Source organism: Pleurodeles waltl, chromosome 10, assembly GCF_031143425.1.
Source record: "Pleurodeles waltl isolate 20211129_DDA chromosome 10, aPleWal1.hap1.20221129, whole genome shotgun sequence".
Taxonomy (NCBI): domain Eukaryota; kingdom Metazoa; phylum Chordata; class Amphibia; order Caudata; family Salamandridae; genus Pleurodeles; species Pleurodeles waltl.
The window spans coordinates 1,015,129,468-1,015,156,861 of record NC_090449.1 but is presented as its reverse complement, the minus strand read 5'-3'; the positions used below and the strand labels follow the sequence as shown (position 1 = coordinate 1,015,156,861).

At 44.7% G+C, this 27,394-nt stretch overlaps 1 protein-coding gene and 1 pseudogene across 1 annotated transcript in view; both read right to left on the bottom strand.

The window, feature by feature from the left end:
* LOC138261100 (5'-3' exoribonuclease 2 pseudogene) overlaps positions 1 to 7,705 on the bottom strand; it is a 51,500-nt pseudogene extending 43,795 nt beyond the window's left edge.
* The window catches only part of CPNE4 (copine 4), a 1,215,102-nt gene that overhangs the window by 299,225 nt on the left and 888,483 nt on the right, over positions 1 to 27,394 (bottom strand). The gene's annotated exons all lie outside the window — the stretch shown is intronic.

The following is a 27,394-nucleotide window of genomic DNA, read 5'->3' as shown; positions in this document are numbered from 1 at the left end:
ACCAGTTTCACTCACAATTACACAAGGAGGACAATTAACTTGAATTCTAGATGGACAGCTGCGAAAGTTGATGAGCCAAGACTTGATAAACCAACTACTTACGGACATGATTTAAATTACATTTGAATTAAACCCTTTCATGGAGGTTTCCCTGTCTTTCAGGTGCTATGGTAGCACAAAGGACAATATAGTTTTCCCTTCAGCTTGAAACAAATACACGCCTAGGGAATTCCCTGATGTTTCATCCAGTAGGAAGAGCCCTGAAAATGCAAACTTTTGACTTTGGAAAGGTGTCTCTCTTAACACAAGCCAGTGTTGTACAATTGAATGAAATAAAAATAAAAATAAATAAAATCTGCCTTATCCGTCTGCGCTTCTGATTATAGACTCTGGGCTCAAGGTAGTGCACCAAATGTGTTCAGGTAAATACCACTTTTCCCTAACATTGGGAGGTAACTTCTCCCCCCTGCCAGCAGGGGCAACAGCAAAATCTTTACCAGAAAACGATAATAAACAGAGTTTATTATCGTTTTCTGGTAAAGGGACGGGGCCACAGGTGTGACGAGCAGTGAGGGGGAGTGCACAGCACTCCCCCACACTCTGCATGTATGTTTGGCCGGCCGTCTCGGGCCGGCCAAACACACATGTGCAGTACGCTAGAGAGCCTGCACAGGCTTCTAGTCTGTCTGGAAGCACCCTGGCTGGGCGCTCTGAGCCAATCCTGGCACTGCTCTGAGCAGCATCAGGATTGGCCGCAGGGCAGGCTGGGAGCCTGTGTCTGCAGCCTGCGACGGAGGAGAGAAGTGGTGTGGCGGCGAGGGAAGGTAAGTAGTTTAAAAAAAAAAAAATTATTCATGTTTATTCCCCACCACCCTGTGCACCGCTACTGTTCTTCAGCCTGTCTGAAGAAGTTAAATTGCAAACACAAGTACTCAAACGTGAGCAGGGCACCCAAAACAATTTCTAAACAAATATAGTGGGAAACTCGCTCAGGCCACGATTCTAAAAAGTTTGTGTTCTTCCCCCTTTCCTTCCTAGTCCTCTTTGCACATCATGATCTGCATCTACTGATCATTATTCCTCCAAGCTATTGGATTTGCCAGTGCAAATGCCATGAATCAGAACTTCCTCTCTATGGATCTCTATGCTCTGTCTCCCTTTCCTCCCTACTTCTAATGTCACTAAGTATACATCTCACTTGAGAGCTGTGTCTCGTTAACTATATGTTATTTATGTTAACTAATGTTGCACATGTGTTAGAAAGCAATCCAACACACAAAGGTTTCTTAGTGCTAGGGTTTGGAAGAAGGCAAACTGCCACTTACACAACAGAACCTGAAAATGGTAGGTCTTCAGCACTCAATGGAAAACCAGAAGGGATGGAGTGGCCTTCAGTGACAAACAAAGAGAGGGCAAGACTTAAAAACAGATGGCCTGATTTAGATATTGGTGGAGGGGTTACTCCGTCACATTATATCCTATGGGATTTAGATTTTGGCCAAGGGGATATCTGTCACCCTTGTGAACTAGTTACCCCTCCGCCCATATCCAAATTAGGCTCAGAGTCTCCTAATCCATGCTTTTTTAAATCTGGGAATTTGAAGCAGGGCTGCAGATGCTGACATCAGCATGACACGAGAGGTACAAGGAACATCCAAGGAAATGACCCTTCCTACTGAAAGCTGGCTCCTGACCGTAAAGTGCCCAGTAGACCGGGTTGTCCTAAGATTTGAAGATAGATTTGTCAATAAAGGAGCAGCATGATATGTTCTGGGGTAGTTGGTCATCACTTTGATATTGCATTGTATTTGATGTAATGGGAGACTTTGTTGTAATGAATAGGTGTAGTGCAGGTAATATCCTATGACCGTGAGAATCCCCAAACTTTTACCATCATGATTTAGCAAACAAACCACTTAACTTGGTTTACATAGGTGGGATGTGCAGCTGGAGACTACTGAAGTGGAAACAAATTGAGAAAAGTATCACATTTGACCCTACTGTTGCACAGGAGAAGGGAATGGAACCCTTTTTTAGGCAAAACAAGTTCTAAGAAGGAGGAAGATGATTTGCCAGCAGTAATGATGTCTGATTTGCAGCCAGTGAATTGCCATCAAGACAGATGAGAAATGTTGTGTTGGTGACATACATATAGCATGCATTTGCAAAGCCAATAGGTCTGGCTTCCGACCTTTGGCTTAAGCTAATGCATGTTTTTTCATGGTTTTTGTAAAGCATTAAGGTTGGGCAAGCTGCAGAGCCATCTGTAGGAAAGTACCATCTTGCCTGGCATGTTACCCCCATTTTTCCATGTATGTCAGGTTGTTTTTGCTGTCTCACTGGGATCCTGCTAGCCAGGACCCCAGTGCTCATAGTTTGTGGCCTGATTGTGTGAACCTGTGTAGTGAGTAACTACACAGAGGCTCTGCTAATCAGAACCTTAGTGCTTATGCTCTCTCTGCCTTTAAAATTGTCACTATAGGCTGGAACACCCTTGTAATTCCCTAGTATATGGTACCTAGGCACCCAGGGTATTGGGGTTCCAGGAGATCCCTATGGGCTGCAGCATTTCTTTTGCCACCCATAGGGAGCTTAGACAAACCTTTACACAGGACTACCATTGCAGCCTGAGTGAAATAACGCACACGTTATTTCACAGCCATTTTCACATTTTCACTGCACTTAAGTAACGTATAAGTCACCTATATGTCTAATCTTCACTTGCTGAAGGTTAGGTGCAAAGTTACTAAGTGTGAGGGCACCCTTGCACTAGCAAAGGTGCCCCCACATAGTTCGGAGCCATTTCCCTGGAACTTGTGAGTGCGGGGACACCATTTCCCGCGTGCACTACATATAGGTCAATACCTATATGTAGCTTCACAATGGTAACTCCGAATATGGCAATGTAACATGTCTAAGATCATGGAATTGTCCCCCCATGCCAAATCTGGTATTGGGGAGCCAATTCCATGCATCCCGGGGTCTCCACTATGGACCCCCGGTACTGCCAAACCAGCTCTCTGGGGTTTTCTCTGCAGCTACCGCTGATGCCACCCCACAGACAGAGTTCTGCCCTCTTAGGGTCTGGGCAGCCCAGTCCCAGGAAGGCAGAACAAAGCATTTCCTCTGAGAGCAGGGTGTTACACCCTCTCTCTTTGGAAATAGGTGTTAAAGGCTGGGGAGGAGTAGCCTCTCCCAGCGTCTGGAAATGCTTTGAAGGGCACAGATGGTGCCCTCATTGCATAAGTCAGTCTACACCGGTTTAGGAAACCCCCAGGCTCTGCTCTGGTGCAGAACAGGACAAAGGAAAGGGGAGTGACCACTCCCCTGTCCATCACCACCCCAGGGGTGGTGCCCAGAGCTCCTCCAGTGTGTCCCAGACCTCTGCCATCTTGTTTCCAGAGGTGTGAGGGCACTCTGGAGGCCTCTGAGTGGCCAGTGCCAGCAGGTGATGTCAGAGACCCCTCCTGATAGGTGCTTACCTGACTAGGTGGCCATTCCTCCTCTGAGGGCTATTCAGGGTCTATCCAGTGGGCTTTTCTTCAGATAACGACTTGCAAGAATCCAGCAGGACTCCTCTGCACTTCTCTCTTTGACTTCTGCCAAGGATCGACCGCTGACTGCTCCAGGACACCTGCAAAACTGCAACAAAGTAGCCAGAAGACTACCAGCGACATTGTAGCACCTAATCCTACAAGCTTTCTCAACTGTTTCCTGCTGGTGCATGCTCTGGGGGCTGCCTGCCTTCACCCTGCACTGGAGGCCACGAAGAAATCTCCTGTGGGTCAACGGAATCTTCCCCCTGCTTCAGCAGGCACCAAACTTCAGCTTCACCGGTACACTGGGTCCCCTCTCATCCTGACGAACGTGGCCTCTGGATCACAGGTGGTGGACGCAAGTGACCCAGACTGTCCAGTGGTCCAATTGACCAAATTTGAAGGAGGTAAGCCCTTGCCTCCACTCTCCAGACAGTAATCCTGTGCACTACGTGACTGCAGCTACAAGGGCTTCTGTGCAAATTTACATGAAATCCTGCATGCACAGCTGAGCCTAGGTCCCCAGCACTCTGTCCTGTGATGCTCAGCTCCCTGAGTTGATCTCCGGTGTCGTGGGACCTCCTTTTGCAGTGTTGAGACGACCGCCGTGTTCAGACTTCTTGAACCTATGTTCAAGGACTTCTGCGGGTGCTTCCTGCTTGTGCATGGGCTGTCTATGTTGCTGAGGGCCCCCTCTGTCTCCTCTCCCAAGTGGCAACATCCTGGTCCTTCCTGGGCATGGGCAGCACCCTTTTTCTCCAACCGCGACTCTTGCAGCTAGCAAGGCTTGTTTGCAGTATCTTGCCAAGGAAACAACTCTGCATCCTCCAGCACGCCGTGGGACAAATCCTGCATGAAGAAGAACTTCCTACCTACTTTTGTTGTTGCAGAATCTTCAGCTTCTTCCAACTGAGGAAGCCATTTTTGCACCTTCATCCGGGGTTTAGTGGGCTCCTGCCCCCCGGACACTTTTGTGACTCTTGGACTTGGTCCCCTTCCTTTGCAGGTCCTCAGGTCCAGGAATCCGTCTTCAGTGCTTTGCAGTCTGTTGTGGTCCTTGCAAAATCCTTTATCACAACTTTAGTGTGTTTCTGGGGAAATAGTAGTACCTTACTCCTCTTTCCAGGCTCTTGGGGTGGGGTATCTTTTACACCCTTAGTGTTTTCTTACACTCCCAGCGGCCCTCTACACACTACAATAGTCTAGGGGTCCATTTGTGGTTCGCATTCCACTTTCTCAGTATATGGTTTGTGTTGCCCCTAGGCCTATTGCATCCTATTGCATTCTACAGCGTCTGCACTACTTTCTGACTGTTTTACTTACCTGATTTGGTTTGTTGTGTATATTTTGTGTATGTTACTTACCTCCTACGGGAGCATATCCTCTGAGATATTTTTGGCACATTGTCACTAAAATAAAGTACCTTTATTGTTAGTAACCATGAGTATTGTCTTTCTTATGATATAGTACCTATATGATATAAGTGGTATTGCATGAGCTTTGCATGTCTCCTAGTTCAGCCTTGGTTGCTCTGCTATAGCTACCTCTATCAGCCTAAGCTGCTAGAACACTACTACACTCTACTAATAAGGGATAACTGGACCTGGCACAAAGTGTAAGTACCATTGGTCCCCACCATAAGCCAGGCCAGCTTCCTACACCGTCTCCAATAGAAATCAAATAGTAAAAAGCACACATTGCCAGTGTATTCCAAAGTACTGAAGAGAACTATTTTCAGAGTGGATACGCTCCTTGAATGCCTGGAATGCTATCAGTCACAGTGAAGGTAGCCAATGTCTGAAGTGGGCTGACCCATTGACCCTGCTGTTTGCTGTAGTGAGTGGAAGAAAAATGTGAATGACACAACAGACTAATGTATGAAGAGTGCTGGCTGAAATAACCCAAACAATAAGTATATGTATTATTTTGTATAATATATGCCAAAACTAAACATAAACTCCATGAGAGTGAATATGTGTAACCAGTGAGCTGCATAAAGAATCAACTAACATGGTGAAAGTTGCTAATTGGAAATTCCCCTGGTCACGGTGGCCAACTGCTTCAAGCCCAACACCAACAAGACAGAAGTAGTGATCTTTGAAAACAACACCTCACAATGGGACTCTAACTGGTGGCTGGCTGAACTCGGACCTACACCCAGAACCCACACCAGGAACCTCACAATAATCATCAACAACAAAGCAAACTCGAAATGACTGCACAAGTCAACACCATCACTGCATCCTCCTTCCAAACTCTCAAGATGCTGAGGAGGATATTGAAATGGCTCCCAATCAACATTAGAAAAATGTCAAGCACTATGTCACTGCAGAGCACCTTCTACGCTGGGATCACCAAACAACTCACTAGAAGACTACAAATCCTCCAGGAACTCACACCTCCCACACAGAATTCACATCACACCATACCTCAAGAACTACACTGATTCTCAATACACAAGCAAGCTGAATTCATACTACTTACACACACATTCAAGGCATTACACAACTCAGGCCCCACCTACCTAAACATTCGCATCTCCTTCCACCAACCACTTAGGCACTTCTTCTCAACAAAACTCCTACTCACATCCATCTGATGCATACACATACCCAGAGCAGAAGGAGCATTCTCTTTTGTTGCTCCTAAACCAAGGAATGATCTCCCACTCCACATCAGTGCCTCCTCCTCATCTCTTCTTGAATTCTGCAAGAAGCTGAAGACCCGGCTTTTCAATTAGCCAACCTGCCATAGGTAGGGCTACCCTTGCAGGTGATAATGTGCTTTACAAATACACATGGCATAGCATGGCTCACTAATGCATAAAGAACGGTACAGTGATTTATAAGAGTAGAGCCATACAAACACTGATCTGGATATCTTGATGTTTCTCAGATGACTAAAAAGCAGGGAGTCAATGATGGTGTCAAACACTGCTGAAAGGCCTGAGAGTATTACTGCACCATCACTCAGTGCCCACCCCCTTGGCCGTCTCACACATCCACAGTAACCAGCTGTACTGTCTAGGTGCTGTGACTCCTACAGAAGCCAGCATGATGAGCATCAGATATCTTTGCCACTTCACAAAAGTAACTCAATTGCTTGACCGCATGAAATTCTAAAGATTTATGGTAGCTATAAAGTGTGAAATGGCTGGATTAGTTAGAGAACTAGACAGTATTGGCATGAGGCTTTTTTAGGATCTGAAAAACACCTGTGCCTTTATGAACAGATCGGAGACTTAGTGCCTGGTTTAGAGTTTGGAGGACAACTTACTCAACACACACATTTGGAAAAATACTCCGTACACCTTTTTACAAGTGCGTTATAGCCTATTGCATTTGCAGTAAGGTGAATTTGATATCTTTCACATTTGTGACAGGGTAACCCACCCCCAAACTCTAAATCAGGCCTTTACTCCTGTACTTATTCACAGAGGTTAAAAGAATTAACACAATCACAGACTTCATTCTATTCCGCCGCCCTTGAATTATGTGTGGGTATCATTTGTAAGCATCCATTTAGCCTTTCTTTGCCAGACTCACCTTTCAGGGGCTGACTCACATAGGTACTTGCATACCAAAATAATACTGTGGTTACCTACTATGACACATCATGAGGACACTGAGATTGAGGTTTTAAATCACAGCACCGGATATTCTTATGTTTTGCCATTTTAAGAGGAATTAACTGGCATGGAAATACCACCAGGAAAGGGGAATTACCATGGAATCAAATCTGTTCACAAGGCTGGGTTTGGGGGCATTTTAGAGTGGGCCCACCATGGAAAAATGGTGATCCCCTACAAAATATACATCTATGGATATTCACAAGCATTCTGTAGGTAAGTTCACTTCCAGATATTGGCTGTAGATTTACTACTGACAATGGGGAGGTTTCAAGTTCTTTTTCAGGGCATGAATGGAGAGGAAACACCCACAGAATAGAGGACAGAAATGTCCATACAATTAATTATTTTCTACATACAACCGAAAAACAAGTTAGAAATGCAAATGAGCTGTAGTGTCCAGCGGCGGCTGCCGCATAACTCAAGGGAAGGTGGGGGCAAGAGACGAGGTAAAAATAAAAAATAAAATAAAAAGCACTTACCTTGTCTCCGTCCCTTCTGCCTCCTCGCGCTCCTCTTCTTTTGGTGGCCCAGCATTCATTGCTGAGACACCAGCACAGGCTCCCAAACAACCTTGGCGCTGCTTTCATGCGAAATCTAGCATGAAAGTACCACCAGGATCGTTCCAAGCGGCAGTGACAGCCGCTCAGACACAGCCCTGGAGACTGTGCAGTTTCTCCGCCCTGGCTGTTAAACACAGCCAGGCTGGAGAAACCTAAGTGCGCATGTGTGTTTGGCCGGCACACAAGTGCACTTAGGTGCACTCTCCCCTTCTCCCCCTCCCACTTCCTGTGGCCCAGCCCCGTCCCTCCCTGCACTGCTGGCTGAGCCAGAAGCAGAAAAATAAAACAATAGTAAACTGTCTTTTTATTTTTCTGGTTCTGGCTCAGCCAGCGGGTTGACGCTCCTTCGCCATTGCGAAGGAGCCGCGCCTGGTAGTGACGCATGTTCACAAATGGAAATGTACCCCAGTACATTTCAGTGTGAGCAAATTGATACTTGCGGTTCGCCTAGTATTCTGTAGCTGCTGCATCTGCTGATAATCTTAGCGAATCCCTTAAATATTGAGCATTTAGCCCAAACATAGACTTAACTCTACCTGAGAACATTTCTGACTTACCACAGCTGATTTACGAATTGGGTCCTGTACAGAAGTACATTTCAGATAAATAATTAACACAGGTGCCAGCAACATGAATGTAGTTTTTTTAAAATAAGTTTTGCACCACAACTGACTTGAAAATCTCGGTTTTAATTTAAGCCATGTAAGACCACAGATGCAGCTTTTATTCATTCAACAAGACATGGAAGAAACCTGGGTGTCACCCAGATATCTAGCATGGTAAACTGTATGTATTACGAAATTCAACATAGCCATCTTTTTCAATATATAAAACGATGAAATGCACTACCTCTGCAGTGCAAGCTCCACAGGGATTCGACATGTACATTGATTTATGACCTAACTCTGGAGGTATCCGTCTTTAGTAGTGGCCTAGATTCTCTTAAGTGATTAGAGCGTAGCCAAGACTGTGAAAAAGCCTTTCTCCCCTTTCTGCCTCTGGGAAAAGAGCTCAATGATGCTGTACACAGTACTGTATACTCAATCGAAAGTCTGTTAATATTATTCCTGGTCGAAATTTCATTTCCTTAGGTGTAATCTTGCGTTTTTTTACGTTACGTGTTACGTGCAATTCAGGAAATTACGCTATTACACCACATGACGTAATTACGTGCCATTCGTGCCAGATATTTAGCACGTGCTCAAAGGAACGACACGAATAACCAGAATGCCAGTGGCAGCTGTTTGCATTGTGTCCTCAGAACCAAAATGGACATGAGAACGCATGTCTTGCTAAAATGTTGTGACAAATACTGGTTTGGGATTTTAGCATAATTATTCGGCCCAGGAGGAATTTCAGTTATGCAAAAGTAATTGTAGTAATTGCTTATTCTAAGTTACTCTTTGACCCGGAATTACCAATAATAATGCAATTACTCCTACTCGCAAGATTAAGTGTCATTTAGGAGAAAAAAAATCCTACAGCCAGAGATCATTTAGGGCCTCATTCTGACCCTGGCGGACGGCGGAGGCCGTCTGCCAGGGTACCGCCGCTGAATGACCGCACCGCGGTCAAAAGACCGCGGTGGCCATTCAGACATTTCCTCTGGGCCGGCGGGCGCTCTCCAAAAGAGCGCCCGCCGGCCCAGGTAAACCTGCGGGAGACCGCCGGTTTGCCTCTTCTGACCGCGGCCGAACCGCCGCGGTCAGAATGCCCTGCGGGGCACCGCCGGCCTGTCGGCGGTGCTCCCGCCGACCCTGGCCCCGGCGGTCTTAGACCGCCGGGGTCAGAATGACCCCCTTAGTGTTTCATGTTCTGCTGCATTTAGTGCTATTTCTTAGCACAAAATACATCCCTGCATCAATTTGGGGGGCACGAGAGGACATTTTTGTACAGAGAAAATGTGCTAAACTCAGAATTACTCTTCTTGCATAATTATGTGCAATCTTGCTGAATTCTTAGGTACTTCTACATGATTATGCTACACTGAATTAGGCGAGTTACACCCACCAATAATATTTATGTTCATTTTCATGTCATTTGTTTTTAAATTTGGTGTAATTTTCAAAATCAAACTACGTGACTTCTGCACATTTCTTGTTAGTGAATAATATAACAACTGCCAATTTTAGAAATACCTTCTTTTAGAATCAAGGATGCATTCCTTCAGCAGCAAACCATTAGACCCTGGGAGCCCACAGAGAAAGTGACCTGCAGTCTTTCACATGACATCTTTTTTAGGAATGCGGTGTTGTTCTTCAGTGAGACCTGGTGCAGAAGGAGATAGCTTATATGCAATATGATCATGACTTTAAAATGATAAAACATTGTAAAGATTTCCTGACTTAACTTGTCCACAGTAAAAGCAGTAGACCCTTGAGGCGGAGCCTATGACAAGTCAAGTTCTGACACGTATGAGACATTTGTAGTACAATATCCTTACCTCATTGTAGGAGGATTAAGGATACACATTAGTAAGAAGTTCTTGAATTTGACTCCTGCTTCTCTGTCTTATCCGTTATATCCACCTCTACCTTCTATATTACCATCATAGGCCAGGGAGGAGGTTGTATGCAGTGAATGAATGCTACTGATGAGAAGTTGTGTACTTTCCATCTGCCTCTTTTGGTGGCCCTAGGACTATGACAATCAGAGGTTGCTGAAATAATGGAGAGATAACATGAAGGCCAACAAGGACATGGGAAGCTACTAGACCCACACTTCTTTCATGAAAGCGGACCCTCACTGGGTCTAACACCTTGCCTTATCCAAGATGTCTGTAAACTGAGACAAAGCACCTTTGACTGAAGGATTCCTCCACTCTTGCCTTCGGAAAGAAAGTAACTCTCATTTGAGACGGTGTAATGTAAGGTGGATTTGTAGAGCGATGCTTGTCAAACGTGAGAGTACCCAGGCGCTGAAAGATGGCTACCAAGAAGTCCTTTCTTGGAACAGATGCTGTGTGAGCAAAGGATGAAAAAACTTTCCATCTTTCTTAATATGCTTCTTCCATGTTGGACTTTTCTATCCTCTCCTCTGCTTCCACCACCAGTAGTTGGTCTAGTCAGCATCCTTACTCAGAGATAACCATGATTCTTATTTGGAATGTGAAAGTCTTTTTTAGTCCTTTTAGCAACTGTTTGGTTGAATTCTGCAAAAACGCCATGAAAAGCAGCTATCTTGTATTCATTAATTGTTCACCAGTTTGAATACACAGGGGAAAAGGCACTGGGATGCACCTTATAGGTAGCTAAAGGTGATATGACAGAAAAAGTTAATGTTCATTTCCAAAAACAGCAAAGAAAGAGAGAGAGTGACGCGTGTGTGTGCATGTGTGCGTGTGTGTGTGTGTGTGTGTGTGTGTGTGTGTGTGTGTTTTGAAGCTGTACACGTCTCTCTGACTGTCTTGGAGATCAAGCATGGGTTTGATTTGAATTTTGTAGTATTAACAATTATAATTCCACCAGAAATAATTTTTTTAAACTAAACCAAATTAGGTATTATAATTTATGCTATTACTAAGCTTTGTTCTTCATTATAATCTGTTAATGGAATCTAGTATTTGGAAATTATTTGACTGATAATGAACCACGTCCAGCTGTGAACCACTTTGGGGAGACCTACAATGGTTGAAATACAGGATGTTTCTAAAATAAAGGTTAAAAGTTCAGTTTCTTCCTGACTGCAGCTATCCTTCATTATGTTTTTCTACAGCCTCTAAGCCTCAGCAGGGAGTTTATGGGAATTATCTGTAACTGTTTTTGTTAGTTCAGTTAAATATCTCCTTTCTTCAACTTAACTGTATGAAGAATGATAGATAAAAGGACTTAAAGTGAATAAACAAGAATGTCCACATCATTAGGAACCGAAATGTCTGCTTGAACAATAAAAGAACCCATGCAACCAGGCATGCGCCTAAAAAAGGAGAACATTCAAGATCTCCTTCACAACATGGTTTTGTTTCTAGGGATCTCTTTACCAAGGCCAAATAAATTATGATTTGTGATATGCGCGCTAACTCCGATTGGACATGAGTTTGTCCAATTTATCACACCCAGTAGATGCGGATTGCAATGAAATCCTCAACCTCAGATAATTTTTGGTAGGTCAAACCAGCCAATATCTATTGGATGACAACTGCCAGGGCAGCTCCGAAATCCTCATTTTATTCCCTATTTTGGTAAAAGCAAAAAACTTAAGAAAGTGCTATTTAGGGCACCCAATAAATACCATACACCGCTGTATTAGTCTTCATCTGATGTGATAAATATTGCACTTAACATGTGGCCACTCACAAGACCTATGGAGACTCATGGTCAGAACGTACAATTCCTGTTTCAGGATGTGTGGACATTTCCGACGGTGACTTCCATTTACTGCAGTGAAAAATATATGACTCAGGTGGTGATATGCTGATTTCTAAAATTTAGAAAAGGAGTTTGAAAATCATTCCTTCCAATGAGACTATTGGGAACATGCACGTAATCAAAATTGCGTAGGTACTCATTCCCGTTCCCTCGCTAAATTTACAAATGTAGGTATGTATATTTGCATGTCTGCATATGGTATTCCTATGCCGCAGACCTAGCCAAAAGGCAGTGCAGCTCTGTACCTGGTCAAACACAAGCATAATGTCAAACAGTAAGAGGAAAGGAGCCTGGGTTATTATTGGTTATTGCATTGTGATGCAGTGTCCTTTAAAGACTCAAGTCTTGGACTCCTTCCTAAGCTGGAGCAGCGCTGGGGTTGTCCTGATGTATACAGAGATATTGTTCCTGATCCTGGGTGCAGAGAAAAAAGGCCTGCAGTCTTGTTCTATTATTTTTTCACACCTCTTAAACTGTAGTCTGATGGTTTCCTGGCTTTGGGAGTGCCAAGACCCACCAGAGAGGGTGAACCTGTCTGCAAGATGGGCTTGCTGGGAGTGCGGGTCGTGAGGCTGTATAAATGATGCAGCTGGCGGTGAAGATGCTGTGGACCAGCAATGGAACCCAATGGAGTTCTATGAGGATGGGAATTATGTGATCATAGCATGTAGTTTGCTCCTAAGGGTTGCTGCTGTAGAGTCTGGGAAATATTACCACTATCCAGATGTTTGATAAAACAACTGAATTTACTCTAAAAGAGTTGACCTAAATTTCCACGTAGGGTGTTTATGTGCTCTGAAACTCCCCTAGTCTTTCATAGGGTGAAGAAGAAAGGATTGCCCTGTATGGAAAACGTTGTCCATGTGGAGAAAAAAAGCCTAAATGCATATTTTCCCTACCCTAAACTAGATGGTCATCCTGCAAAGAATCTTCAGGAAGACGCATATAGAAAAGGAGACTGCTCTCAGAAATCTTTGACTGTCAAAATGATCTGCTCTTAGACCTGGAGATCTTTGCCAGTCATGAAACTCATCTACGTCTATGAATCACACATACTTACACTTGTTTTGAGAACTGCTCCTCTCCCTACATAGCTGCTTCCATCTTACTGCACCCACTACTGTTGTAAACGGCTTAGAAGCACTAGGCTGTATATATGTACCCTGGGGTTTATTTATGGGGAATTGGCATAGGGCAGCGCAACAAGCTTTCTTGCTGCGGTGCCCTACACCAATGTGAAAGGGCAGGAATCTATGCAATATGGTGCATTCCTGTCTTTTCCCTGTGTTGGTGCACAATTGGCTGCTTAGTGACAACACATGCACCCTTGCAACATGGTGCAAGAGTGTCTGAGTTGTACGCAGGATTGTTTTTGTGCAGGAAGGGAGACCTTCCTGCACAAAAACAATTAGGAGAGGCGTTTTCCTTTTTCCATGTGTGCTGCAGAATTCAGCATGCATGGAAAGAGAGAACAACAAGTAGAAATAAAAATGGTTCTCCTTGTTACACCTGCTCTGGGGAAGGGGAAGCTTTTGGTGCTGCCCCAGGTTTACGTGGTTAAGTAAATCTGGGGCAGTGTCAAAATCCCTGGGTGTTGCATGGGAAAAACCACTGCAACGCACATGGAACGCCTGGCACAGAGTAAGGCAACGCAGCAACTTGCGCTGCTTTGTATAACTCCATATCTATGAGGCCATTAAAGCCATGCAAAGTGGCTTTGCGTGGCCTCATAGATATGTTTGAAAGACTTGCGCCACCACAGCGTAAAAAAAAGTGACACTCCAGAGGCACAAGCCTCTCATAAATATGCCCGCCTGAGAATTGATGGTACCATACTTTGCATCACTGAGCTTTACACATGCAAACATTGCATGAACACCTTGCTCATGTTGCGTGTAATTTGTTTCTCTACTTGAGCAGGCCACGGGGTGCAGGTCCCTGACGTGCACAGACCACCTTCTGAGTTGCATGCAGAATTTACTTTCTTGGCTATATTCTTTACCTAAGTACATCCAGTGAACCGACTCACTCTACCCATGGGTACAGACCGAATACAGGCTTGTAAATTGCCATTTGCTCATCTTTTTCTTACAACTGGTATATCTAGTGAACTACAGCCCACTGCACCTTAACTCAGGCTGTAAATTAATTTCTGATTTTTCTATGTATTTGTCACTCCCTAGCAAACACTCACTTTTCTGTTCCTGCAACTGAGTGCATCCATTCAAATGCCATATCCAGAGAAGTGAAGCTTTAACTAATTTTTAATCATGGATTTTGTACATCAGAACCATCAAGTTATCAATAAAATATGGAAGACTTCATTTGGAATGTTTCTTTTTGTTTAAAATGGAATAAAATGGACAAACATGGACAAATATGGATAAATATGATTGTTGTTGGAGTTACAATAAAATGCTGTGCACATTCAATCAATCAATCACTATACATTGGGACAAGCAAATCATCTATTCACCAGCTTACATCAAGGCAGAAAAATGCCATCTTTCCAAGAGGAATTTTCATTACAACTCCAAAGACACTAAACATGAACTGTTGACCTGCTCCCATTTGGAAATTATAGCTTACTAAATGTAATAAGGTAAATCCAATGTTATCCTATGAGAGAGGTAGGCCTTGCAGCAGTGAAAAATGAATTTAAGAGTTTTTCACTACCAGGACATGTACCCTGTGGGCTGTTAGGGCCTGCCGTAGGGGTAACTTACTTGTAAAAAAGGATGGCTTGGGCCAGGCAAAAGGCTTATTTTCTCAAGTAGAAACAGCAGTTTTAAAAATGCACGCACAGACACTTACGTGAGTGGCACAATAAGTTCTGCAGACCTTGGGCCACTTCCTACTGAAGGGGTATACTCTCCAACCCAGATGTCTGCTCACATTTGCGGGGCTGTGCTGTCTTGGGACATTAGGCATCTCCCTTGGAATTCCCAAATGTGTGACACAGTATACTGGGGGACAAGCCTCCCTATCTCTTTACCGAAGACCCCTTTCTTCTTAGGCTCAGATTGAGATTGGTTGCCATTGTACCCTTGGGAAGTATTTGGGGCCTTTCGATAACTCCTTACTTTTAAGTTTTTCTCCTCCTCCTTTTTTCTGGTGAAACCCATGACCACCTTTTTGGGAGTCCCCGCCAGCTGCCTTTTTGGACACTCTGGTGCTGACCCAGAGGTCTGCCTCCTCAACATGCTTCCTGGGGGCAGTCAGCTTGCTGTCCGCTTGGCAAAGGTGCAGCTCTGTAAAACAAATATTGAGTATCTGCTCCCTGAGAATCAAATTGTACAGCCCATTTTAATGCCTAACCGTGCTCCTCCTCACCCAGCCATGTAGTGCCTTGTTAGAGTAGTCCAAGAAATCCACCCACGACTCATTGGGGAGTTTGTGGCTGTCCCTGAACTTCTGGCAGTACTTTTCAGGGGTCAAACCAAATTTAGCTAGAAGAATCACTTTAATGGCAGTGTGACTGGTTTGGTTCACTACTTCTATGGTCAGAAGTGTGTCGCCACTTGACGACTATGCTTCTACAGGCCACCCTCATTCCCTCTAGTTCTCCTTTAGGGTTTTCTGTACTCTCAAGGTCACCTCATAAGCTGAAAACCATTTATCAATGTCATCTCCGACCACATAACTGGGTACCAGGTCTTTGGGTACATAGATCTTCTTCTCTTCTTCAGACCCTGGAGGTATGCTGCCACCGTTGCTGCTGGAATCTGCCTGCTTGGCTTTGAGTTACAACTCCTTAAGGCTCCTCTAATGAGCCAGATGTTTCTCTTCTCGAGCCAACTTCCTCTCCTCCATTTTGACTTGGGCCATCTGTAGCCTGAACTCCCTCTCTGCCTTCCTGTCTGCCAGTTCCTCTGGGGACAGACTGAGGAGACACTGCTTCTTGCTCTGGCAGGAATTTCTAACTCAGGAGTTGGGTCATTCCCCACACTTGAAGGCTGCGTTTCAGAGCTGGTATCAAGGTCCTGATCCTGCTCCTCCTGCTCATCCTCATTATCCTGCTTCTTTGCGGCTGTCATCAAAAGATGGACCTCTGTCCAGGCTCTAAGAGCTTTCTGAAGCTTCAACCTTTTGGTGCCCTTCGTCATTTTCAGTCTCTTTCTTTATAAAACTATTTAAACTCATCTACAGTGTAACTTTTGGCCAGCTCAAACTTCATTACTTCTGATATGGTTTCAAACAGTCCAGTAAAAGTAATGAGGGTAGATTTGTAAAAATAAAATAAAAAAGAAGCCAATCAGGGAGAATTACAAAATATAAATGATCTTAAATTATTTATATAGGATGGTAGTATAACACAAAGAATTGTATGAACAAAACTGTTTACCTTTAGAATTACCTTCCGGTGATACCTCTCTGTCTGACACATGATGAGGGTCTAGGTATCCAGCGAAATGCATTTAGGAATGCTAGGAACACTATTCTGACTGCCAACCTCAATCATCAATCAGAAAATTCAACTGTTCAAACTGGTGTTGAGCAAATCCCAGACCTCATAGCACAGTGAGCGGCAAATTCCAGACAAAGGTTGCCCACATGCCCGTCCGGACGCTCCTTATCCTATCACTAATGCCACACTAGCACGCTGACAGTGACCATGTAGTGAGCTCAATACAAAAATTATAATAAATAAATAAATACTGCATCTTCATTGTGACAATATGCCAGCTACTGCAGAGTTTAAAATGAATGTCATTATTCCTCAAGTGATCCAGCAACAGAATCGATCAGTTTAATGCCTTCAGCAATGTTAATCAAGCATTCATCCTTCTCATGTCACTGAATCAGGAGCCTCTCTCTCTGCTTTACTTACATATTTTACAGGCTGGCAGAGGAATATTCTTTATTAATTTGGTCAGCATGTGCTTTGCCTTGATCCCATGAATTTCCTTTAATCTCACTACACTCTGCTTAGATACATTTGATTCGCCCAAGCCAGGCTTTCACACAACCAATTAGGCTACCCCTTACATTTTACTGGGACCTGCAATCCTACATAGCCCATTTCATCCCGCTTGATAGTGATTTATGGGCCTCCCACAAAATAAGCTGATTATCATTGGCATGCCTGTTGTCACTTGACTAATTACAAGCTGATGCCTTCAAACATCTGCATAATCCTTCATTCTGCTAACAGAATGCATTAACCTTCAGACTTTCAGGAGCTCTGTGAGTGGCACAACGTGCCCACCGAAGGGAGTGCGAGGGAGTAAATATCTACAAATCCCTAGCCCTGCACTCTGCAGAATATCCATTTTTGAATGAAATCAATCAGGGACCTCACAAAGGATAATGCTGCTTATATGACTTATTTCCACTTGACTATATTCTCTTTTAAGGTTTGCAGATGGGAGTCACTGAATTGCTGCCATTATGTGCTTCACTGTGTTTATTTATTGTTTAGTTATTCAACACTGCTTGTATGAGCAACGACAAGACATAATGACCAGTTATCATAGTACACAAGCAAATTAAGACCAATACATCATGTGCACGCTAGTCCGGAGGGCATGAGGCAGTGCAAAGATAGGTAACTATGGGCCAGATGTAGGAAGAAACCAAATTGCGACTTGCAATTTGCGAGTCCGTGCGACTCGCAAATTGCAACTCGCAATTTGGTATGCAGAAAGGTGTCTCAGACACCTTCTGCAACTCGCAATGGGGTCGCAAAGACCCACCTCATTAATATTAATGAGGTGGGTCGCAGTTTGCGACCCCATTGCGAGTATGGGCACTCACAGGGATGGTGGGCTGCTGGAGACAGCAGACCACCATGTCTGTGACTGCTTTTAAATAAAGCAGTTTTTTTTTCTCCATCTGCAGCCTGTTTTCCTTAAAGGAAAACGAGCTGCACTTGGAAAAAAAAAACGAAACCTTTAGTTTCGTTTTTTTTCAGGGCAGGTAGTGGTCCATTGGACCACTGCCTGCTCTGAAAAAATATTTGTTTTTCCAGTCACAAAGGGGAAGGGGTCCCCTGGGGACCCCTTCCCGTTTCGACTGGGTTACCATCCACTTCAAGTGGATGGTAACTGCAATTCCATTTGCGACTGCTTTCGCGGTCACAAATGGAATTGAATTGCATTGGGAGTCGCAAATAGGAAGGGAACATCCCTTCCTATTTGCGAGTCGGAAATGCATTTTGCGAGTCGGATCCGACTCGCAAAATGCATTTCTGCATAGCAAAGAGGCTTTTGCGCCTCGCAAACGGCGTTTTTCGCTGTTTGCGAGGCGCAAACACTTTGCTACATCTGGCCCTATATACTTTTTATACTTGCTATATCAAAAGGCCTGATTTAGACTTTGGCAGAGAAGGTAGTCCACTGTAAAGGAGACCAGTACCCTCTTCACCAAAGCAAAGTACAGCGCGCCACATTTAGAGTAGGGGCAGAACTTCAGTATGTAGACAATGGAGACTACTCTGTCTCCACCACTGACATACACCTCTGACGACCCGACAGGGAAAGGGCTGTCGGAGGTTTCGCCTTTTTTTGCCCAGACTATTTAGAGTGGGCTAACACATGACCAGTTTCACTATCCATCACCTGGCACTAAGGGTCAGTGAAAACTGCTAAATGACCAGCACCTAAAGGGAGAAAACTCTAATGGTTAGGGGTCACTTTTTTTTTTTAAAGAATGGGATTTTGTTTTTGAAAATAAAAAAAAGATGAAAGTTTGACTTGTGCTCTCTCACGCTGAAGGTGCTCTCTGTCAAACTTTCAATGCATTTACAGGACCCGCCATGACTGCGGTTCCTGCAAATGCAAAAGATGTCTGCAGGGCTGGCGGACATTTCCATATCAGGTGGGCAGACTACCCTTGCCATGGTGGGAATATAGTACTCTGCCACGGTCACTGCACTTAACCTGTCTGCCAAACTATAAATCCGGCCTTAAGTCTATTGAAAGTGATATCTAAATAAAATATAACCCTGCAGATATATGTTACAAGAGATGCTACAAAACTGCATACAATGAGGAATAAAGTAGAATTTTGTGATTTTCTCATTTAGTTTTAGATGTAGTCATTCACATTTGTAATGTACTACTCAGGAAATATTAAGGGCCCGATTATGAGTTTGGTGGATGGGAACACCCGTCCGCCAAACTCACGACGGGATAGTTGCCACCGTGCTGTCTACCTCCCCGCCGGCCCCGTTAAGACTTTCCTGCTGAGCTGACCGGTGAAAACCAAGGTTTCCACCGCTCGACCCAGCGGGAAAGAGGCCGCAGCATTTTTGCCGGCTCGTAATCGAGCTAGCAGCAATGCTGCCGACCGCAGGTGGCACCAGCACCCTCGTAATGCGCATTGTCTGCAAAGCAGAGAGTGCGCATTACAAGGGTGCTTAGACCCTGCACGGCCCATGCCATGCCATGGGCAGTGCAGGGGCCCCCCTGTGGCCCCCTCCACCTGTTCTCTGATTTAAACCACAGGGCGGTGCTGAGTTCAGCCTGCCCTGACTGGTTCCAACCTGCACTGCTGTCAGCCCACTGGGATCTCATATCCTGGTGGAGACAGCGGTAGGTTGGGGGGGCTGCCTGACAACCTCGTAATGTAGCGGTCAGGCCACCAAAATCGAGCGGTCCGAAAGCCACCGCGAGTTTGGCAGTCCGAGGACCACCACACTCGGAATTAGGCCCTATGTCCAGTGTTGATGGGTGAAAGTTGTACACACTCGATACTGTTCTCACATATCACAGTAGTTTGAGCACTTTCTTACAGTCCTGGGATGCAGGTTTCAAACACAGGCAGGGCCGACTCAGTGTTACTCCCTTCTGGTGCTGACAAAATCAGTACCATTTTGACGGATAAAACAAAACCTCAGGTTGTTACTGCACAACCAGCAGTGGTTTTAAAAAGTAATAATTTACAAGAATGATGTAACCCCTCTTTCTTATTTTTTAAATCGCAGAATGACATAATTGCATGTCAACTACAAATTTCAGCCAATTCTTAGCATAAAATATTTGCGCCTCTGATATTCTGTTCACAGTTTTATTAGCATCGGTGCTGCACATATAACAATGTCATTAAGCATAGCGAGAGAGACAGAGAGAGTGGTCCGCGCTTAATGTGCGTACATTTCTTGGCACTGATTTATGAACATAATTTTGGTGACAAGTCCTCAGCTGCATTTACAAAGGAAGGTGCATTTCTGCTCCTTTTCTTAACTACTAAAGGCCCTCCTTTTTCGCAATTCATCCTCTCTTGTTGTAATAAACCCTCTATTTAAACACAAAGGTTTTTATTTCGGAGTATCTAAATAAGTAGAGGAGGCAGCTCTTGGTGCCAGAAGTTATTTCAGGACTGGCCATGGACTGCAATGCAGTGTATATTTACTATTCTAACTCAACATCAGTGCTTAATTTGTGCTTGTTGTTTCCGGTGCTGAGCACCTGCATTTATTTTTGAGGGCCGGGGCTTATTTTTCTGCGTCAAGCATTTGCTGCGAGCAAAAGACACATATGGGAAAGATGGAGGAACGGAAAAACGAAAAAGCGCCACAAAGGGAGAAATTAGAAAGCTGCACGAGTGAGGTGAAGGGGCAGGGAGTGGCTTTATATGGATTGAAGAGGCCCGAGATGGCTTCAGGATGACGCCGCCTCAGTATTCCGTGTTCCCACATTTAATTGCAGCAGCCGCATGTTTAAGAGGAGGGCTTTGGGCACCAGCACCTTTTTATTTACAAATTAAGCATTGCTCCACATGCGCTTTGATGGTAGGGTAGGTTATAAAGTGACCAAGGCAAATATATCTATACTTTTGGATTTTTTATACATTCACTCGAAACTACTTAAACACACTCGGAGGGCGAAGCTTCGAGGGAGCTGTGTGGAGTGCTGCACCCCCCTAATAAATTAATTTTCTGATAGTTGGGTACAGATGCTTCCAGTCGGGTACGGTGAGATGTCTGGCGGATTTCACCAGGAATTTTGGCATACATTCAGACAAAAATGCATGCACACTCTCTCCCTCTCAGTTTTTAAAATCGTCAAAAATATTGGTAATTCTAAAAAATATTGTGTTTTCCCTTGCTTAGTAGCCCTACCAATCTGCATTCCTCTCTCTTTCCACTGCCCCTTAGGCCTCTCCCAAGCGCCTTGCTTGTCGTATAATGTATTTAAACATTATGGTGGTCATTCCGACCTAGGCGGGCGGCGGTTGCCGCCCGCCCGTCGGAATCCGCCTGAATACCGCCCCGCGGTCAATTGACCGCGAGGGGTATTCTGACTTTCCCGCTGGGCCGGCGGGCGATCTGATTCAGATCGCCCGCCGGCCCAGCGGGAAAGCGCCTTCCACAAGGAAGCCGGCTCGGAATCGAGCCGGCGGAGTGGAAGGCGTGCGACGGGTGCAGCAGCACCCGTCGCGCTTTTCAGTGTCTGCATTGCAGACACTGAAAAGCCTAGATGGGCCCTGTTAGGGGGCCCCTGCCGTGCCCATGCCATGGGCATGGGCACAGCAGGGGCCCCCAGGGGCCCCGCGACCCCCCTACCGCCATCCTGTTCATGGCGGCTTTCCCGCCATGAACAGGATGGCGGTAGGGGGGGTCAGAATCCCCTCGGCGGCGCAGCGAGCTGCGCCGCCTTGGAGGATTCTAAGGGTCAGTGGAAAACCGGCGGGAGACCGCCGGTTTTCCCGTTCTGACCGCGGCCAAAGCGCCGCGTCAGAATGACCAAGGGAGCACCGCCGGCCTGTCGGCGGTGCTCCCGCCCCCGTTGGCCCTGGCAGTAGGGAACCGCCAGGGTCAGAATGAGGGCCTATATGCCAGCCTGATTGTCGGAAAATCTGAAGCTCAGGCCCTCGCAGTCTGACAGACCAAGCTACGCCCCTGAACACGCTACAGAGACCAGTCCTCATAACACACCGGTCCTTAGAAGGATAGCGTTTGTCTCGGCCTGCCAGGGTTTACCCACGTTGTGGGAGCCGATCCAGTCCTCACAGTGTGGGTTAGACATGCCCCTCCCCAAACACACACACACTCCATCCCAGTAAAATACAGGAATATTTCACGGCTCCCTATGAGGTATGGATTATGCAGCATGGAGGACCAAATTATTATGCAAGGTTAGTTAATTTATGTGGCAAAATACAGAAAATTTTGCGCATTCTCTGGCTGTAGTATTCTCATCCATTTTAGCTAGAACCATTGTTTGTGAAATGTGCAAATTATGAGTAAAATTATGGTGCAAATACTCTAAATCCATTAATATGTAGTAAAGTCTACTGCCGCAGAATGAAATAAATCCAGGGGCCCACAACACTGTCAATTATTTAATAAAAATGTATTCATGAAAGATATACAACATCAAAAAATTCCACTTTTAATTGGGGTTCATTGTTATCTGTACTTTTAAAAAGGCCATGTTTCTGGAGGAATACCACTGGTGTTAAGCACTATGCCTGAGAATAATGGCCACCACTGCGTCTGTGGCAGTTAGCTGCCTTTGCAGATGTGTTTTGGTATTTCCAAAATGCAAACCTAGCTGGATAGCAACCGAGCGCTGTTACAGCAACACCAAACTGTGAGTACAGGTGAGCAGAGGTCAGAGGGAGTAATCAGAGCTAAAGGAAGAGAAGAGAAATCATCTCATACCTGCAGAAGTGTTCCTTGATGAGATAGGTTTATAATTTCACCTGAATTGTAGGGTGGTTGCTGCTTCTCTGATTTCAGGGAGGATGTTAGTCCAGTTCAAGGGGCATAGGCTGAGGGGGCTTGTTTTCCTGTTTTTTCTTAGTGCTGTGTTTCGTCTCTAATATGGCTATTTTGCAGAGCCTCATCTGGTGTGGAACCCCAGATATTGGTAGTTTGTTAGCTAGGTAAACAGAAGCCTTGTTGCAGAGGCGGCTCTTCCCTTAAGGCGGAGGAGTGTTGCCCTGCCTGCTGCACAGCATATAGACACAGAATAATAGAAAGGTCATTACCATTTTATTATTCCGTGTGCCGCTGGCTGCTCTAGTGTGAGTGTGATGGTGGGGTGGGGCAGATTCCTGCAGATTGCAGGATGACATCTGTAGGTGCTCAGTGTGCATGTGAGATTGGCCGGCTGTCTACAGCCAATCCATCCGACATGCGCACTTCAGAGCCAGCAATCCCAGCGCTATAAAACAGCCAGGAGATTGCAGGCACAGGCCCCCAGCCTCAAAATGAGTGCTGGGATAGGCTGCTCGAACCAATCCTGGAGCTGCTTTCATGCTCAAAACAGCATGAGAGCAGCTCCAGGACTGGCTGGATTAGCATGCATGAAGTTACCCACCGTCCTTCCCTGTCCTACTGGTTGTCTGGGAGAGGAGAGATACCGGCCAGCAGCATCTCAGTGGGCTTTTCGGTGCCACGCCCCACTGATTTTTAAAGTTACTAGCCGCCCCTACCTTGGTGTAGAGCGCCTTGAAAGTGATGCAACTAGACATTATCTGGCCAGGCAGCGGAGCCAGTGCAGTGCTTTTACCACAAGGGTGATGTGGCCCAGTTCAGCTCTTTCATAAGTCATGCGTCTGTATGAAGTGTATCTTCCAAGGGGAACAGGAGTGGCCTTTGCGTCATTGAGCAGGATGTGTCTCCATCTAGGCGGCTGATAGGGTTGAAATGTTGTTCTGAAGTTTTATCCTGGGAGAAAATGTTTCACTTTTTTCAGAAGTGAGAGCTGGAATCAGTCTGCTTTGGTCTTCTTGGCAATGTGTTCTTTGAGAGAGGGGTTCAAGTTGAGGGTAAATCTGTTGGATTGACCAGTTCTGCCAGTTGAGGTGCGAATCTCATTAGGCTTAACCTGGTCACCCACGACGAAATCATTGAATGTTTGCCATCGCTGGCATCAACTCGTTTGTTAACACCCTGGATTAGATGCATTTGAGGCAGGATTTGATTTGCTTAATGTTGTTGGTTGTGGAGACTTTGAGATAGTGTTGGGTGCTGCGCCAGAAAATTAAATAAATTACAGTTCATTCTACAGGCTGCTTCAATAATATGAGAGAGTAATTAAAATACATGATAAACTTCTAATCAAATATTCAACTTTTTGGAACTCTTCATTAAATAGCTAAACAACTAATCAGATTCCTGCTTATCATGCAATATGATCAGGAGTAATAACTGATTGATCATTGTGCTGGGGAGGTTTCATACTCCAGGCACAGAATGTAGGTAGAACTATCCATCTGCATTCAGTGTCATGAAACCATCATATCCTCATTGCCATGTTGTCATGGTTTAGTACACTGATGTGCACCATGACGTACCAGTTTTCAGTATACTAAAGAAGTAAAGACCCATAGTGTCACCTATATCAGCATTGTTCCATCGCCTCTGTCTCGCTTCCTCTCTCTCCTTACCTCTTCTCTCTCTTTTAACTTCATACGTCTCTATCTTATCTATCTTTCTCTTTTGTGTGTTCCTCAATGTATCTCATCCCTCCAGCTCATCAATCACTAGTCCCTGTCTTATTCGGCCTCTCTTCTCTATCCACTCCTGTCGCTGACTAGTTATGTCAACTCTCTACCAATGACTTTCTGCACACTTCTCTATCCACTCCTATCTCTGACTAGTTGTGTCAACTCTCTACCACCTCTTTTTCTCTTCCTCATTTATCTGTTTTCTCATGGCTTTCTGCACACTTCTCTATCCACTCCTATCTCTGACTAGTTACGTCAACTCTCTACTACCCTTCTTTCTCTTCCCCATCTATCTTTTTTCTCATCACTTTCCGCACACTTCTCTATCCACTCCAATATCTGACTAGCTGTGTCAACTTTCTACCACCTCTCTCTTCCTCATCTATCTGGGTTCTCATGACTTTCTGCACACTTCTCTATCCACTCCTATCTCTGACTAGTTATGTCAACTGTCTACCACCTCTCTCTTCCTAATCTATCTGGGTTCTCATGACTTTCTGCACACTTCTCTATCCACTCCTATCTCTGACTAGTTATGTCAACTCTCTACCACCCCTCTTTCTCTTCCTCATCTATCTGTTTTCTCATTGCTTTCTGCACACTTCACAATCTTCTACCTCAGCCCTATCTCTTTATCTCTCTCTTTTCCACATGAATGTATGAACCCTATTCTATCTTAATTCTCACCTTTTCAGTTATTCTATACAACATCACCCTCTGTACCTTTCATTCCCTCTCTCTACCTTCCTGCCAGCTTTACACTTCTCTTTACTTGATATGTCTTTCCCTCCTCTGCAGTTCTCTTTACCAGACCTCTACTTTGACCCTCCTCTCTGCATCAGCACCTTGCACCTCCCAGTATTTCCCTCACTACCTCATGTCTGTCTATCCTGCCTCTCTCTATACCTCATCCCTTTGCATACTCTACACTCTGTCTCTACATTTCTGTCCTCCTACCTCTCAGTACTTCACTCTATAACCTTACTTATCTCTCTACTTCTCTTACTAGCTACCTCATGTTTCTCCCTTTGCCCACTGGCTCTCCCTACCTACCTTCTACCTTACGTCTCAACTATCTCTTTACCTCATCTCTGTCTTTACCTCCCATCTTTCTACTCACCCATTTCTTTTACTGAACAGAGTAGGTGATCACTGTCTAAACAAAGACGTTTAAAATAGGAAGAGACTAGGAGAAATAAGGCAAGAGAAAAGAATGAAAGAAAAAACTATGAAGTTTCACCACCATACTTTGATTGAGAATGCCAGTTACAGAGGTGGATTTACTTCTGATGACAAGGATGCAGCAAATAAAGTCAAATTTCAAACTGTACGTGTAATTGTCTTATTTTAATATTATGCACTAATCCATTAAACATCGCCCAAATCACTCTTTTGCTGTTGCACCCATCAGTGGTGAACCAAACTTGAGGGGGGGGGGTTCTGCAAAGTGCATCGAAGGAGCCCTTCCGAACTCACTCAGGAGCTCTCAGGCCAGGGTTCTGTGCCGAGGGTGCCCCCTGGAGTTCACCCCCCCCCCCAACTGCAGTGGCCATGGGGGCCTTTGTTACGCCACTGTCTCCCACAATGAGAGGGTCAAGCGGTTAGATGCTGCAAGGCAAACATTTGAAGATTCAAGTACAAAAAGTGGCTTAGCAGTGGTTGCTCAAGTATTATCTGGATGTGCTCTCTCTTGGATTCACGCTCTAAAACCTAACCCAACCTCCAAGAAAGTGCGACACAAGTTGTTTTCTGTGTAGAGCGGACAGATGTGGAGAACAATGTAGACTACACAGAAGGCACCTGCTCGTGAAAGGGTGGAGAAACTGAAGCATGATAACTCATTCTCAACTTTTGAGATGCAATGGTCTGGCTAGAGATATCACAATTTAACACAAAGCAGCAAATATAGCAAGGTTGGGCCTCTGAACCTTTTCTAAAATACAAATGTACCATTTCATGGAGAACTTGCATTCTGACATTTTCTGTCTGTTCTGGATTCTATGGAGAAACCCCTTTCTCTACAGGGTTGCGAAGGGCAGTGGTGTGTAGTTTAAAAGGGAGTTGCACCTCTTCACTGCTCTAAACTGTGTGAACTTATTTCCCATTTTTTCTACTAAGAATTCTTAGGTAAGATGGAAACAGTAAAACCAAATTATAGATATATCAAGTTTTGTTTAAAAATGTTCCACGTGCCTCATCTGATTAGGGGGAGTTGGCAATAGTTCACATAACTCCATTCCCTTTGCTGATTGCCAAAAAGGGAAAAGGTTGTGATCATTTAGTTGTGTTAAAGTAATTCCAAGCAATGCACATTATCAGTGTTATTATTCAGCTATAAGGATACAATGTGCCACTTTTTATACTTACCTTAGTGCCTTGAGTCAGCGCCTCAACTTTTGTCAGATTAAAGTACTGAGGCTCAGGTAGATGAAGTCTTTTGCCAGGAATAACAGAAATGGGAGCAGCGTGAATCAGTGGATGTTATTTCACTCAGATAAATAGCATAAGAAGTGACTAAACTGAGTGGAAACTAGTATCTGAAAGAAGTGCCATACACATCGAGCCATTGATTACAACAGTTGTATAATAATGAGGCCCATATTTATAGTTTTTTAGCGCCGCATTTGCGTCATTTTTTTACACAAAAGCGGCGTAAACTTACAAAATACAATTATATTTTGTAAATTTGTCCCGCTCAAAAAATGACGCAAATGCGGCGCAAAAAAAGTTACCAAGAAGCTTTGAATACCTGATTCTCTCAAACCTGGAACATGTGGAGGTGCTGGTCGAATATAGGGCAGCAGACTGAAACTTTTCAGACACTTTGGGGCATATTTATTAATGCTTTGAGCTGGTTCAAGGTCAACAAAAGTGACTTAAACCAGCAGAAAGTGTGGA